We start from the raw sequence: 7,562 nt of genomic DNA, 5'->3' as shown, positions 1-7,562 counted from the left end.
CAAAGTTGTTTTTTTTCCATTTTTTTTTAATGAGAACACATAGATTGGCTTCTATATCCACATCAATTAATATTTGAAGTGAGTTTTTTTTTATGTGGATTTTGAATCAGATCCGCTTCAATATCCAAATATATAAAAAAAGATTGCATTTGCGCTTTTTTTTATCTAGTCTTTGGAGTTTGCTTGTCGACTGATTTTATTTTGCTCCTTAGTGTTCTTTTAATTTGGACGTGCAGTAGAAAACCGGTATCCTAGTTTAGCGTGAACACCCAGGTGTTCCCTCACCCAGATGCGCATTTCACCGCCAGCTTCTTCTGAGGGCATGTGGGAAACTTCGTTACGATGCCTCCAGAAGAAGCTGGCAGCGAAACGCGTGTCAGGGTGAGGGGACACCTGGGTGTTCAAGCCAAACTAGGATACCAGTTTTCTGCAGCCACAAGGTAAGAACTCGCGTAGCGTTTTCTTGTACCGCATACATATATCACCTACTATTGGCACGGTCAGTTACATACTTCTTAGGGCCCACGAACTTGTGGGACTCGACTTTGGGTCCATTTATCAATGGTTACATATTGTCTTTCTTTACCTCACAACCTTATTTATATTGCTTTATATGATTGATTAATTTACCCCTTTGTACTGTTGCCTCTCATATCTATGTGAGCCATCTCTTCATTATTTTTTGGTGCAGATTTATTAAATGTTATCTATTCTTTACCTTTACTATGCCAGGTATACTATGAGGATACTTAGGGTTAATTATAGTCACTGTACTGTTGAACCTCCTCTTTTATATTTATATCAACATATCCTACTTATCCTCCTTTTATATATTTATATTTCACCCATGAGCATCTCCTATATGACATTGGGCTTATTTTATTACTGTTTTGAATTATTGGTGATTTAGTAATGAGTGTGTCTGATAGACAGCTCTCCATTACTAGCCCCAGGGGTTGATGGCAGATGTGATTTTTTGACAAATCACAAGTGTCCTCAAACCCAACTACCATTACCCCGATTGCCACCGCTCCAGGGCAATCAGGAAGAGACGGGCAAAGCGCCAGAATTGGCACATCTAATGTGATGCGTATATTCTGGGGCAGCTGCGGGCTGCTATTTTTAGGCTGGGAAGGGTCCGATGACCAGGTTGATAACGTAAGCCTGTAGCTGTCTGTTTTACCTTAGCTGGTTATCAAAAATAGAGGGATCCCTAGTGTTTTTTTCCATTTATTTATTAGCAAAATACACATACAGTGAGCTACACATGCAAGGCACTAATTACATATCTCACAGATATCCATCTATCTTTGCGCATATAACACGTAAACATCTGACATTTCTCTTCTGCATTATATTCCGATATGTGTCACACGGATGATGCGCATGGATGTCACACCTTATGTCATACGTGTGACTGACATTTTGATGTCCATGCTGCGGCAAAAAAATGGACATGTCCACTTGTGGGTCACACGGACATGTGTGCAGCCCCATAGATTATAATGGGTGTACGGGTGTAAGTGTCTCCAGTACGTGTGAAAACTTCTCACCACCCGTACTGTACAAAGTGACATGTGAAGGAGGTCATACTATAATGGACACTGGATGGTGAACTATTTATTACCTCAAGGGGCACAGGAAGAAGGACATTAGCTGGTATCCAAGGTACACAGCAGGTAACTAAGTGCGTGCAGCACTTAGTTACCCGCTGTGTACCTTGGATACCAGCTCCCAGCGTCTGCTTACAGAGCTGGGAGCTTGCTGATCGTTGGTCTCCCGCTGCCATGCGTGCTGGCCAGTGGGAGACCAACGATCAAACAATGGCCCAGGACATTCCTGCACGATCGGCGGGGGGGCGGTCGCTGATGCGTGCCACACACAGCGAGATCGCTGTTGCATCACAAAATCGGTGACTCATCAGCGATCTTGCTAGTGATCTCACTAAGGGTCCCGTCACACACAACGTTCTCGCTAGCGAGATCGCTGATTTTGTGACACATCAGCGATCTCGCCAGCGAGATCGCTGTGTGTGACAGGGATCAGCGACCGGCCCCCCTGCTGGATATCACTGATCATGCTCGAGCGGCCTGGGCCGTTTTTCGATCGCTGGTCTCCCGCTTCCCAGCACGCATCGCTGCATGTGGCAGCGAGAGACTAGCGATCAGCGACGCTGGTTTCTAATGTAAACGTGTTTACCTTGGAAACCGGTGTACACGCTGGTTTCCAAGATAAACAGCGGGTATCCAGGAGTCGCGCGGCTCCTAGATACCTGATGGTTACCTTGGAAACCAGCGTGTACACCGGTTTCCAAGGTAAACAGCGGGTATCCAGGAGCCACGGCTCCTGGATACCTGACGTTTACATTAGAAACCAGCGTCCAGCGTCGCTGGTCCTGATAGCTGGGGCTGTCTAACGATGTCCCAGCAATCCCATCCATGTCGGATCGTTGGTGGGATCGCTGGGACATTGTTATGTGTGACGGGGGCTTTAGCTTTAAGTGCAAATTATCACCTACTGACATGATGAGGGATAACTTATTGATTGGAGGGGGGGGGGGTCTGACTGCTGGGTTTGGATCTGATTGGCAGAATGTGGCACCATAGGGAATGAATGAAGAGGTGGTTGAGTATGTGCACTGCTACGCCATTTTGGTGTGGATGAAAGCGCCCCTTACTGCCAATCGGGTGGTTCCCAGTGTTTGGACCCCCACCCATAGGGGTGTACCGATCATAGCAGTAGACCACGCACAGCCCTGGGCCCTCTCACAAGTTCAGCGGTATATACAGTTGAAAAGAATGGTGAATGAGGGAGCCAAAGTCACCATGATCCATTGTTCAGCCTATCACTAACCCTATTACTCACCAGACAACCACTTTAAAGGAAACCTGTCATTAGATTCATGTTGTCTGCACCACGTGCAGCAGGAATCAGAGTCTGACTCCATTTTTTTTCCTTCTCGGGCAAAATCTATTTCCTCCCTGGACAAAATCATCTTCTTTATTCAGATTAAAATGAAAAAAAATATTTAATCTACTATCTCTTCCCTGCTCAATCTTCCTCTTCTTCGCCATCCCTAACGTGACAGCATTGGGCCAGAGGTCACAGTACGTTTTTTATAAATGCGTAAAATTGTCCTCAAAAATTTAAGAGTACATAATTAGCAGTAACTCAAATTTATAGTACATATGTACAGTATATAATGCTAAGACCTCGCCATTTGTGCAAGAAACAGAACTTCATCTTATAACAATGCTCCAAATATAAATATAGTTAAAGGGGTTGTCTGATGAAAACGAGACATCACTTATCTGCAGTATAGGTGATATCTTGTTAATTGGTGGGAGCCGTCTACTGGGACCCTCAGTGAGCCAACTACTGGGACCTGACTACAGGGAGTCGACTACTGGGACCTTCATCGAGCTGACTACTGGGACCCTCTGGGAGCCGACTACAGGGTCCCTCAGCGAGCCGACTACAGGGTCCCTCAGCGAGCCGACTACAGGGTCCCTCAGCGAGCCGACTACAGGGTCCCTCAGCGAGCCGACTACAGGGTCCCTCAGTGAGCAGACTACAGGGTCCCTCAGTGAGCAGACTACAGGGTCCTCTGGGAGCCGACTACTGGGGCCCTCAGCGAGCCAACTACTGGGACCTCTGGGAGCCGAGTACCGGGACCCTCAGGGAGCCAACTACAGGGACCCGACTACTGGGGCCCTCAACGAGCCGACTACCGGGACCCTCAGCAAGCAGACTACTGGGGTCCTCGGAGCCGACTACTGGGACCCTCAGCAAGCAGACTACTGGGGTCCTCGGAGCCGACTACTGGGGCCCTCAGCGAGCCAACTACTGGGACCCTCTGGGAGCAGACTACTGGGACCTCTGGGAGCCGAGTACTGGGGCCCTCAGGGAGCTGACTACAGGGTCCCTCAGCGAGCCGACTACTGTCCAAGCAAAGAGGATGCGACATCTGCTGAGACGTATGTATGAATGACACGCATGCATCTCGGCAGGTATGTGGGGCCATATTGACATCGGCATGGCTTCATTCGGAAGTTGGCGGCACCGGGATACCAGTCTGTCTTTGCTTTCAGCCATTATTTCCCCTTCTCCCCATCTTTTAGCCTCAAAAAACACTACTGTAGGAAAGGTTTCCAATAGCAACCAATCAGATCCCTGTTGACATTTTCACCGCTGCACTGCAAATGTGAAAGCTGCATCCTGATTGGTTGCTATGGGGACCCGAGCCAGCTCTTCTATAGGGATTTGCTATTTGTGCAGTCGTCTGAGCTGCTATAACATAGGCTCCATGTACTCTCCGTGGTGTAGGTGACCACAGCTGGACACTGGATGTGACAGCAGCAGCCCAGGCGCTGGGTGGGAGAGAGGTAGTGAGGAGGATTTCCTGTTGCCAGGACAACGCAGGCAGCCGCCAGCCTGACCGCCGCCTCTGTCTGGTCATGTGGGGGGAAGCCAGCAAGATGGCGGCTGGGAGCCGGAGGGATGCGGTATGACTGCGATCATCTCGGGTCATCCATTCAGAGAGTGAGTGCTCCGGGCGGCGGTGCAGGTAAGCTGTGCGCCGCCATGTCCCCCTGGTGTCACCTGGCTCCATGGATGCTCTGCTGCACTGGAACTTTTATGTCTTGCAGTGATTTCCAGCGCAACTTGAAGACGTTCCATGCAGTGGAGACCCCCGCAAGGCCAGAGCCCCCTGCCCCGGCTGACCATGGCTCTGACGTTATTTGGTGAGTTGTGTTTTCTTCCATCCTTATCTATTGTCTCCTGCAGGCTCAGCCTCTGGGCGTGTGCTGCCCCTGTAATGGCTCACCCATTACTAGTCCTTACTGATCCATGGTCGCAGGGGGCTGCAGCCATTGTCCTTCCTCTGTCTGGGGGTCCTATAACGACGTGCACGATGGCGTCCGTATTAATTGCAGGGTAGCGCACGGTTGGCTTGCAGCACGGCTACGGTATCGCATGCAGAAGACAGAGGTGCAGGGCTCTGGCAAATTAAAGGGGTTGTCCAGGTGTGGGGTTCAGGTCTGTGACGGCAGACTCGTGATTCTCCAAGAGCGGGCGGTCATGTGACTTCAGGTATATGATTTGCATAGTCCCGGCCACCTTCCGACTAGACGTGTCTATTCACTTGTATTGCACCTCTTGTCGGCGTGTGACCGCATGTATGCAAATCACATACTTTCAGTCACACGCCTGGCAGCTCCAGACACCGGAGAATCCTGACAGTGTGCAGTGGGGTAGCTGTGAGGATTCACAAGTCTGCAGTCACATGGACTTGAGCCTGGACAACCACTTTAAATGGAATCTGTCAGCAAGTGTTTGCTATGTAATCTGTGGAGAGCATAAGGTAGGGGTTAAATCACACAAAATTCAATGATGTCACATGTCAGGTTGTTGTTTACTTACGCTGAAGGTTTTATCATTAGGACATTATCATTGCTGTGACTAGCTGGCTTGCTGACACTCATCGGACTCCGCCCCTTCCTGTGATAAGTAGCTCATTGTGTATAGACCATGTACATGGAGAGCCTCTTGTGGGCGGGGTCAGCTTTCTCAGCTCTGCTGCATTATACATCTAAAAATCCTGATTATATCAGAACAGTAGCACACAGTAAGCTAAGTGATGCATCATTTGATTCAGGGTATATTTGCCTACATCATGCTGCTGAAAGATTCCATCAAAGGCTGCGTGCGTGTCACCGTATAAAGATCGTCATGGTTTAAATTCATACTCAGTATGATGGATGTCAACTTTGTGACCGCCATAAAAATATGCCGTGCACATTGAATCAGGGCCATACATTAAAGGGGTCCTGTTTTTGTTTTTTAAACAAAACTTTCACCTATAAAGAGGGTAGGTGGTGACACGCTGATCGCTGTGGGTTCTAGCGGATGGATTCCCCATCAATCGGCAATTAATTTTATTTATTTTTTTCCACAACCAGAATATTTGATCCCTCTTGCTAAAATAGTGCGGCAGTACGTATGTCCGACTGCCGCTCCGTTCACTTCCTATGGGGCCGCCAGGAAAAGGGAAGTGCAGCGCTCGCAATCCCCTTGGTGAATGAATGGAGCGGTGGTCTGACATGCGTAGTGCTGCTCCATTCTAATGGGGATAAAAGTGCCTGTTCTGCCGATCGTTGCCACTTCCAGCAGTCGGGACCCCACTATCACCTACAGTATCCTCTCCATAAGGGATGACTTGTTTTCACTGGTAAAAAGGTCCGACGGTTTACCTTGTAATATACCAGGATGCAACTTGTGATTATGGTGAATATGTAGGAGCTCATGTATGCAGGGGTCAGCACCCCACTAGCAGAGTGTGCATGTGTGTGGGGTGGGATTCTACTTTTTAAGGTGGTAAACTCCTTTAAGAATTTTCTTTAAGGTAAGGCTGATCAAGAATTTGGTTAAATGGAGAAATAGTTGGCGCTGACTTAATTTATTGCAGTAATAGCCCCTGATAATCCATGTGAGTCCGGCTGTACAGTCAGCGTACCCTACTCTGACGATGACGATTAAATGACCCCAAGCTATGGGCTTCATGTGTCTGTATGGTTAGGGTGGGACGGACAATTATCTGGCTTTGTTGGTTGCATTTGATTTCCATCTGAATGAGGGGCTAATTGAAGATCCATTATGTGCCACCATTATATGACCCCTATATTATAGATGGGTAATGGCCTGTCCACTTTAATGGAGTAAATGCACTTACTACAAGTGTAATTTAAGACTGGGAACTATCTGTTTAGACATTTGCTGTGAGGAATGGTTTTCCATTTAGGGGTTAGAGATCAATGCACTGGCAGATGTCGGAGGAGGAGAGGAAATACTGAATATTTCACTGGGCAGTTCTCCAGAGCTCCCATCTCAACAAATGCTATGATAAGGGTCTTATTCCAGAGGATTTTGCCAGAAATCTTTTATCCAGGGTCTAGAGAAGGTTTGGTAATTAGCTATGGGCCTTACAGCTTCCATGATGGTCGTCACCAACTTCGTTTTGAATGACAAACGTGTCTGTTTGTTTTTTGGACTAATATATTCACCACTTCTATATTGAGTATTACTAGGTAAATTTTCCCTTCAGAAGTCTTAAACTTCTGAAGGGCTCCTGTAAAGCCAGAGCTGTCACTCAAGGGAGAGGAAGGTGGAGATAGATGAAAAACAAATGGATAGGAATGAGCACATAACTGCACTCAGCAGCTGTGCTTGGTTTGCACAGTCATTTTTCAGAGTATTACTATTCATTGATCCTTTCACATGGCTATATTTTTTTAATCTGATTAGTATGCACATTATATAGAAATTCTACTTTGCCCTAAAAAGTCTAGTGACTTGGTAATCAGTAAGGCTAGCTGTATAGCTGTCAGCAAAGCGCATGTTCACCCGGCAGCTGTTCTTCCCACCCCTTGCCCCCATACATTTACCAGTGCACCATCCACAAGGAGAGAACAGGAAACTTCTGCTGGATATTTTTGGTGTCAGTTTGTCTCCTGTGAGATCTAAGGGTGTGTGGATCCGCAGCGGACTTGGTCCTGCGGATC

The sequence above is a fragment of the Dendrobates tinctorius genome, unplaced genomic scaffold, assembly GCF_039654945.1.
Source record: "Dendrobates tinctorius isolate UK_male_01 unplaced genomic scaffold, ASM3965494v1 ptg000056l, whole genome shotgun sequence".
In the NCBI taxonomy this organism is placed as follows: Eukaryota; Metazoa; Chordata; class Amphibia; order Anura; family Dendrobatidae; genus Dendrobates; species Dendrobates tinctorius.
The sequence above is the reverse complement of the archived record's forward strand: the minus strand, read 5'-3'. Positions refer to the sequence as shown.